The sequence below is a fragment of the Bolinopsis microptera genome, chromosome 4 (genome assembly GCF_026151205.1).
Source record: "Bolinopsis microptera isolate Bmic1 chromosome 4, MBARI_Bmic_1.0, whole genome shotgun sequence".
NCBI classification, from domain to species: domain Eukaryota; kingdom Metazoa; phylum Ctenophora; class Tentaculata; order Lobata; family Bolinopsidae; genus Bolinopsis; species Bolinopsis microptera.
The window spans coordinates 6,043,459-6,051,156 of record NC_087075.1 but is presented as its reverse complement, the minus strand read 5'-3'; the positions used below and the strand labels follow the sequence as shown (position 1 = coordinate 6,051,156).

The following is a 7,698-nucleotide window of genomic DNA, read 5'->3' as shown; positions in this document are numbered from 1 at the left end:
GGTTTGTTTGAGAAAAAATAATTTTTTTCAAATCTGCAAGGTAAGTCTAAATTCCATCAAATTTGGGCCTTTTTTCAACTTTGGAATTTTTTTCTGAAAAAGACCCAAAAAAACCCAGAACAGTTCTTCTACCATTGTTTAGAGAATCGTCTGAGCTTTCAGATGGTACCATGCATTAGTGGGGCAACCTGAGGCAAATAAACTTTTTTTGGCCAAATTTAAGCAAAAATTAGTCAAAAATGAAGCCTAAAATTGAGTGCGTGCCAAAAATTCAGCTTAAATGATATGATTACATGGTTTTTTGCATGAATTGAAGCAAAGAGAGTACTTTCACCTTGATTAGGAGTCAATATACGGTGTTTTAAGCCAATTTTAGAAATATAATGATGGGTTATGCCAATTTTGACTGCCAAAAGTGAAAAAATTGGCAGTCAAAAAATTTTGTAAATTTGCCGACGCGCTGCGCGAAAGCCATTTAATCAATTCAATTATGGTTTTTTGCATCTAATAGCCAAGATTTTTTACTGCAATACAAAACTTACTTAATTCCTTTTAAAAGAACTCAATTTTTCGTCTATTATAGTATGGTGGCCCACTGTGCAAGTCGAACAAACATATAAAATGGGCCGAAATGTATAAATGCTATAAAGCGTGGGTCAGTGAAACAAGTACAGAGGACAACTTTCAAAACAGGAGTTTTATGGCCGCCCAAAGTCTCAATAACATCACCTCCACCTAGTAATAAAATTATGAAATATGAAAAGTGTGAAACAATCAAATAATAAAATATTCAAAATATATAGTTGTCTCTTAAATACAGATAACGTCTGAAAATTCTTAAAATAATCATCACTCCTTCATATACTGATCATTGTCCGAGAGTGTAACTCATGATGACTTCTTATCACGGCTACATACCTTCCCGTACCGGATGTAGTGGTCGAGATGAGTCTGTTCCGCCCTCTTCTTCTTCAGGTCAGTGACCAGATGCTTCCTTGTTGCTCGTTCTTCGCTGGATCTGTCTGGACATATCCATACATCTTTGTGCGTCTCCCTCAGTCTCCCTGTTTTCATCAGAATCTGATGAACCGCTGTTGAGCTTGGGACGGTGATCTTGACTGGTCGGATAGCCGTACTACCTGGCCTCTTCCAACCGACTCTAGTCGCTTCGAAGTGAGGTTTCTCCCCGATCTCCTCCAAAACTGCGGTAACTAGCGCTGGAAGCTGTTCTTCCTCCTTTTCTTTCAGCCCAAACACGATCAGGTTCTTGCTCCTGTCCTCCTCTGCAGCCACACTCTTCATCACCTTCTTCAGGATTTTACTGTTGCAGACCGCACCACTTGCACTGTTCTGTTGAACAGCTGCACTATAGTTCTGAATCCCTGACTCCACCGTTGTTTGGACTGTCTCCTCAACAGACGTCTTAAGCAACTGTAGTTGTTCGTCCTTCTGCATCAGCAGCTGGCCCTGCAGTCTGATCACCTTTTCTTTGTCTGCTAGTGCTTCCGTCTTGAAGCACTCGATGATCTCCTTCAAGAGATACATCTGACTACTCTGCCGACGAACAAGGTCCACTGCATCCACAATCCAGCCAGACAGAGTCTGTTTATCCTTAGTCTTGATCTTTTCACGACTATCGTAGTCGATTTCACGGTAGTCTATATGCAGGTCTTTTTCTAACTGATCGGACCAGCGTGCAACACAGCCTTCCACATCTTCCTGTTGATCATAGTTGAACTCCTTAATCAACTCCTGGGATCGGGTCAAAGTGCGGTCATCCCCCATAGTGTACTTGTATAGTAATGTACAAGTACACACGCAAAGGTAAACTACGCGGTAACAGCAAACTGAACTACACTCAATCTGGGAGTAAAACATTGTAAAGGGTAAAACAGCAGATGGATGACATCATAATAACATTAACTTAAAATATTACTCACGAGGTAGTCCAGGTTTTGTAGAGCCAGGTACTGTCCCATTGGAGCGGTCCGTAGATCTTCTTCATAGATTGAACAACTGCGTACCGCAACAGCATCTCTATCTATGAACGATTAATGATTAAGACTCGAATGGATAAGAGGTACAGGTATCATGGAATGTGGTTGAAATTCGGTTGAAATTCGACTGCATGCACATGTAAATTTATCTCGACATGGTTTGGTCAACTCCGGGCCACATCACCTAATGAATTCCTCAGCTCATACCAGGGATCTGCAACAACCTGACCATTTATCACCAGAGCTAAGAAATTAATGGAGAATTCGCAACAAGACAGCCAACTCAGCCGGATGATCTAGACCATGATAACATGACCAAGACGAATTCAAATAGCATGTATTAAGTACATGCACATTGTGGATTATACGCATGGTTCAACTAATTGTGTACTGAAACAGTATGACATGGGAGCCCGACCAAGAGATTGTCAAACTGGCAAGCAAACCCCTCACACTTCAATTCAATGACTCTTTGAGAGTGCCATGAACTGAGGAGTAGCTAAGGATCCATTGGATGTATGCGAACTCCTCGGTCGACTCAGCCGAATGGTAGGAAACTTAATTGAGGTTTAAATAGGGATCCTGATAAAAGTTCAAGAAACTTCCTAGGATACCCCTACTGTACATACTGTAGACATAGTACTATTAACTATTAACTATTAACTATGTCAATAACCGGTTTACTTCGCCACCAGAACGCAAGTGAGAGGACATTTGGCTATGAAGCTAGGTGACGAACGACATGACAATGGGAAAACAAGTGTTTTGCAAGCAAGATGTTGAAAAACATCAGATTCAATGGGCGCTCGATTTTAAATAATTTCATAATAATAATAGCGCCCAAAATGCGCGGCACAAAATCAAAATATATTCGATTTTATCATTAATCATAGTTACTGTCATTACTATAATATAATACTGTCTTCAAACATCAAGAGTACTATGGAGAACTCTAAATTGAAAATTTTGCACCATGTATAGCAATTTAAAATTGTATCCAGCTTGCTTACTGCTTACTTGCTCGTCTATTGCTGGCATTTTCACGTCTCTCACTGCGAGAAGCTAAAAAAGAACGCCGCGCATTGTATTGAGATTAGCGTGCCCGCAGCCAGGTAATTTACAATTGAGAATATGTGGAATCAATAATTGATAGTCAAACAAATGGAATCAATAGTTGGTTTTTAAAATTTTATAAAGGTAAAGTTAGTGCATAAAGGAGGTTTAACTTTAAAAATAAATCGACGTGACAACTTTGATACATGTTTCGCGCGCGAAAAGTGGCATGCAACGTATGTCAATGACAACTTGTTTCGCGTCTTTATTTCATTTCATTGGTAAGTTATAACCTACAAATATTATCCATCAAGTTAGTTTATTGCACGATTTTCCCACACGATTTTGCTTATCCATTATCGAGCAAAATATTAAAAAAATTTTGTTTTAAAAAAAATGTCTATCATCAATCATTGATATGAAATATGTCGAATTAAAATACAAACTACCATTAATTTCTAATATTATAGAAAAACTGAAAATTGACTTGTGATCATGATTATATATGTAGCTTGACCATTGTTAATGGTTTGGCCCATCGCGCTACTTCGTAGCACTTGCTTGCTCTATCCAGAGCCCTTGCGCTTGCAGTAGCGCGCGCCCGCAGTGGCGCGAAAGCACATGGTTAGGTGAAGCACTTGCCGTAGAGAAGAATGTGGCGCGCGCTACTTCGAATAAATTTAGACGAGTAACACATAACATCCGTCAAACATGTAGTTAACGGGTGATACTTGTAAAATATCTGTTCCAGTGTTCCATATCATTACTTAGCTTGTATTGCTTGTATTGCTGTTTGCTTGGAGGACGTGACTTCGTCGCTTCGACGCGCCGCGCAAACTATCATTATTACTTCGCATCGAAGTTCGATGAGATCGTTGATTCACGATGTCAATCCTTCGCAGCTCGGTGAGGCACAGTGGTGCATCTCGCCGATCTACCGAGAAGAATTATCTGATGCGCGGCGCGACCCAGTAGTGCATCGCGCTACAAATGAGATCGTTGCTCTGTTGATTTGCAGAGCAACGATCTGGAAGGGTGGACATCGTTGATCAACTATATACTTGCTAGTCCGTAGTCTATTGCTCTAAATTATGCTATCCTTATAGCTTCTTGTAGGTTTATAACCTACCAAGACGCGCGCCGAGTTTTGAAAACAAATATTTTACAAGTATCACCCGTTAAATAGCTTCCTGTTCAGGAAGCATGAAAAGAACGCCGCGCACAGGGATTGGCGAGCCAGGTAAGTTATCGAAAGGCCGTAGGTCAAAGTAAAACGCTGCTTAAACATTAAAACCAATTCCAGAGGTCCATAAACACTAAAGATTTGATTATATCTTCGCAATCTCGATTCAAGCGAATTATTGTGAAACAGTGACTGATGGTTAATTGATGAAGGAGCCTACCAAAAATTTTTGTGAAGGTTCACAACATCAGTCAATCAGTTGATCAATAAAGTTGTAAGTATATTCTAATCAATCTTAATGTTACCTTAAATGATTTATGTTCCCCCAAATGTGTACTGGAGGATGCCTCTACAGAATTTGAGATCTACATTGTGCCAACATACATTATAGCCAAAAGTTGTGACCCTGAACCAGGAATCAGGCAGACGAGTTCTTTTCTATATTTAACTGACACTGTTATGTCAGGGCAACGAAAAATTTTAAGTTCAGGCTTGGCCAAGAGTAGAGAGAGAAGCAACACACAAGTATGAAAAAGAAAGAGCTTCAATGTTATGTGTAGCAGCATAGTTGAATTAGAATTGAAAATTCGTCATTATAATGATTATATCATGTCTGAACAGTCAAGAAAACAACAATTTCAAGAAAACAACAATTTTATTTAGTATCAGTTAAAGCAGACAAAAACATATTTTATAAATATAACTAGCGCGAACTTTAGACCATATATCTTAGGGGACTGGAGTAGCAAGAATTTAAAAACATTAACTTAAAAATATACTCACGAAGGTTTAGTCCAGGTTTTGTAGAGCCAGGTACTGGTCCCCAATTGGGAGCGGTCGTTAGATCTTCTTCTAGATTTTGAACAACTGCGTAGCGCAACAACATCTCTTCTATGAAACGATTAATGAATTAAGACTCGAATGGATAAGAGGTTACAGGTATCATGGAATGTGGTTTGGAAATTCGACTGCATGCACATGTAAATTTATCTCGACATGGTTTGGTCAACTCCGGGCCACATCACCATTGAATTCCTCAGCTCATACCAGGGGGATCTGCAAAACTGACCATTTATCACAGAGCTAAGAAATTAATTCGCAACAGACGGTTAACTCAGCCGGATGATCTAGACCATAATAACATGACCAAGACGAATTCAAAATAGCATGTAAGAAGTACATGCACTAGTGAATGGACGTCTGGTTCAACTGGTTGTGTTCTGAACAGTATGACATGGGAGCCCGACCAAGTAGTTTGTCCGGAACGGGCAAGCAAAACCCCTCACACTTCAATTCAATGACTCTTTGAGAGTGCCATGAATGAGGGAGTAGCTAGGACCATTGGATCATGTGCGAAATCTCCTCGGTCGACTCAGCGAATGGTAGGAAACTTAAGAAACTTCCTAGGATACCCCTTCTGTACAAACAGAAGGACTAAGTTAACTATCAAAACTGTTATCTATTAACAATGTCAATTACGGTGTACTTCGCCACCCATGAAAGCAAGGAGGACATTTGGCTATGAAGCTAGGTGACGAACGACATGACAATAGGAATAACAAGTTTTTTGCAAGCAATGATTGTTGATGAACATCAGATGCGATGGGCGCTCGAATTTTGAATAATTTCATAATAATGATAGCGCCCAAAATGCGCGGCAACAAAATCTCAAAATATATTCTAGTTTTTATCATTAATCATCGTTTAGTAGAGGCTCTTATAAAAAAATACGGGCATTGGTCTCTCGATACGTTAGGGACCCCAGATACACCTTAACTAGACGTATTTTTGCACCGTTAGAATCGATTTGAAAGTGGTTTCAAGATGATTGGGACTGATTGTTCTGGGGGTAAAATTGCAAAAAACCGATTTTTTTGGGCCAAAAATTGGCCCAAAAAAACCATGTTTTTTATATTTGACAAGTTAATTTTCGTTGGCTGTCGGCAAAACTTGCATAAAGATAGCTAAAGACAGCCGCATAAGATTGTATAAAATTAAAACAAAGCCCTCTATTTGTTCTGCAGGTAAATATAAAAAAATCCAAAAAAGTGGTAAAAAATTTTCGACTCTTTTTTTGCTTTAAGTGTGAATAATTTTTGCAGTTGTATTAAATCAACCCAAAAATTGTCACATCGTGTTTGCCTAAATTTTCCTTTCGAGAAGTACCCACTTTCATATACCTTAATCGAAGTTTGAATATTGACACTCCGCAAGCGTTTTGCCAAATTTCGTCGGCACTACGCGCAAAAAGCATTTCGTTGTTATCAATTGGCAACCCGCGCGTTCATCATAAATTCAAAAACAGCTATAATCAGCGAGATTATATGTCCGTTCTAGCTCAACTTTTCACCTAAATAAAAATAATGTGATCTTATTGTGACAAAAAATATGGATATAATTACTTTATTTGCCTTAGGAGTAATAGACTGTCAAAGTTTTTAAACGGCGCATTGGTATTAGCACGTGACTAAATAAGGCCAAATTTATACTTCTTAAACATCTTATCGATCCTAAGACATCATACTATTGTGTCCAAATTAGCGGTTAGGTCTCTAAACTGTAGCAAGAAAACACGTCTTGTTGCCCGTAAAGAGGCCTGATTTGGACCAAATATGGGCGTGGCTGCCCCACGGGCACCGTTTGGCGGTTGGGGTCCGGGACCCCCTCAAAAGTTCGGTCACCGGTCCTAGTTTGTTGGTTAACTGACTGCTATCTCGAAACTAAGTTTCACAAAAAAATCAGGGTGAACCCCCCCCCTTAAGGCATAAGGAAGCATTGTTGAGTTCTGAAACCAAGTTTAATCGATTTCTCGTGCAATTTTAGGTTAGGAGTGATCATCAAAATAAATTTTGAACAAAGTCGATATTTTGGTAAATTTCTAGCTTTCTGTCAGAAAATAAATCTTCATTCTATTAGGGGTAATTGGATGTAACTACAGTACAGCTGTACTTACACCCACTTTCACAAGCATGCAAGCTCACCTGGTCCAAAGAGCGGGAAACGGAGAACGAGCTCTGGTGACGTCATAGTCACGTGACCTCAGGCTCATAATCACGTGACCTCAGACCCAATCAATTGGGTTCTGGCCTGTTCAGCCCCCTGTCACCCGATCTTGAGGTGACGTACGACAACTCGTTAACCCAATCGATGTCTGGAGGGCTGCAAATTTTCACATGCCAAACTCACAACGGTTTTTCGGAGTTGTGCGAGATGAAGACACATAGAGGCCGCAGAATTATGAGGACTACCAGATCCTGGTGGAACCTAAGCGATCCATGATATCACGACAGGCCCTAATTATTATGTAACCATGTATAGGTAGCAGCAGGCGTTATATGTAGTATTGCCAGATCCTAGTTCATTTTGTTACGGAGTTTTATATTAACAGGAAACGATGTAACAGAGTCGATATATTTTAATGTTGCCATGGGGTGGCAAGTCCCCATACATCGTGGTCCGGTAGTT

General features: G+C 39.7%; 1 protein-coding gene across 2 annotated transcripts in view; it reads right to left on the bottom strand.

The window, feature by feature from the left end:
- Nucleotides 1–7,698, bottom strand: part of LOC134814478 (ELKS/Rab6-interacting/CAST family member 1-like) — a 75,910-nt gene that overhangs the window by 58,910 nt on the left and 9,302 nt on the right. The window lies entirely within an intron of this gene.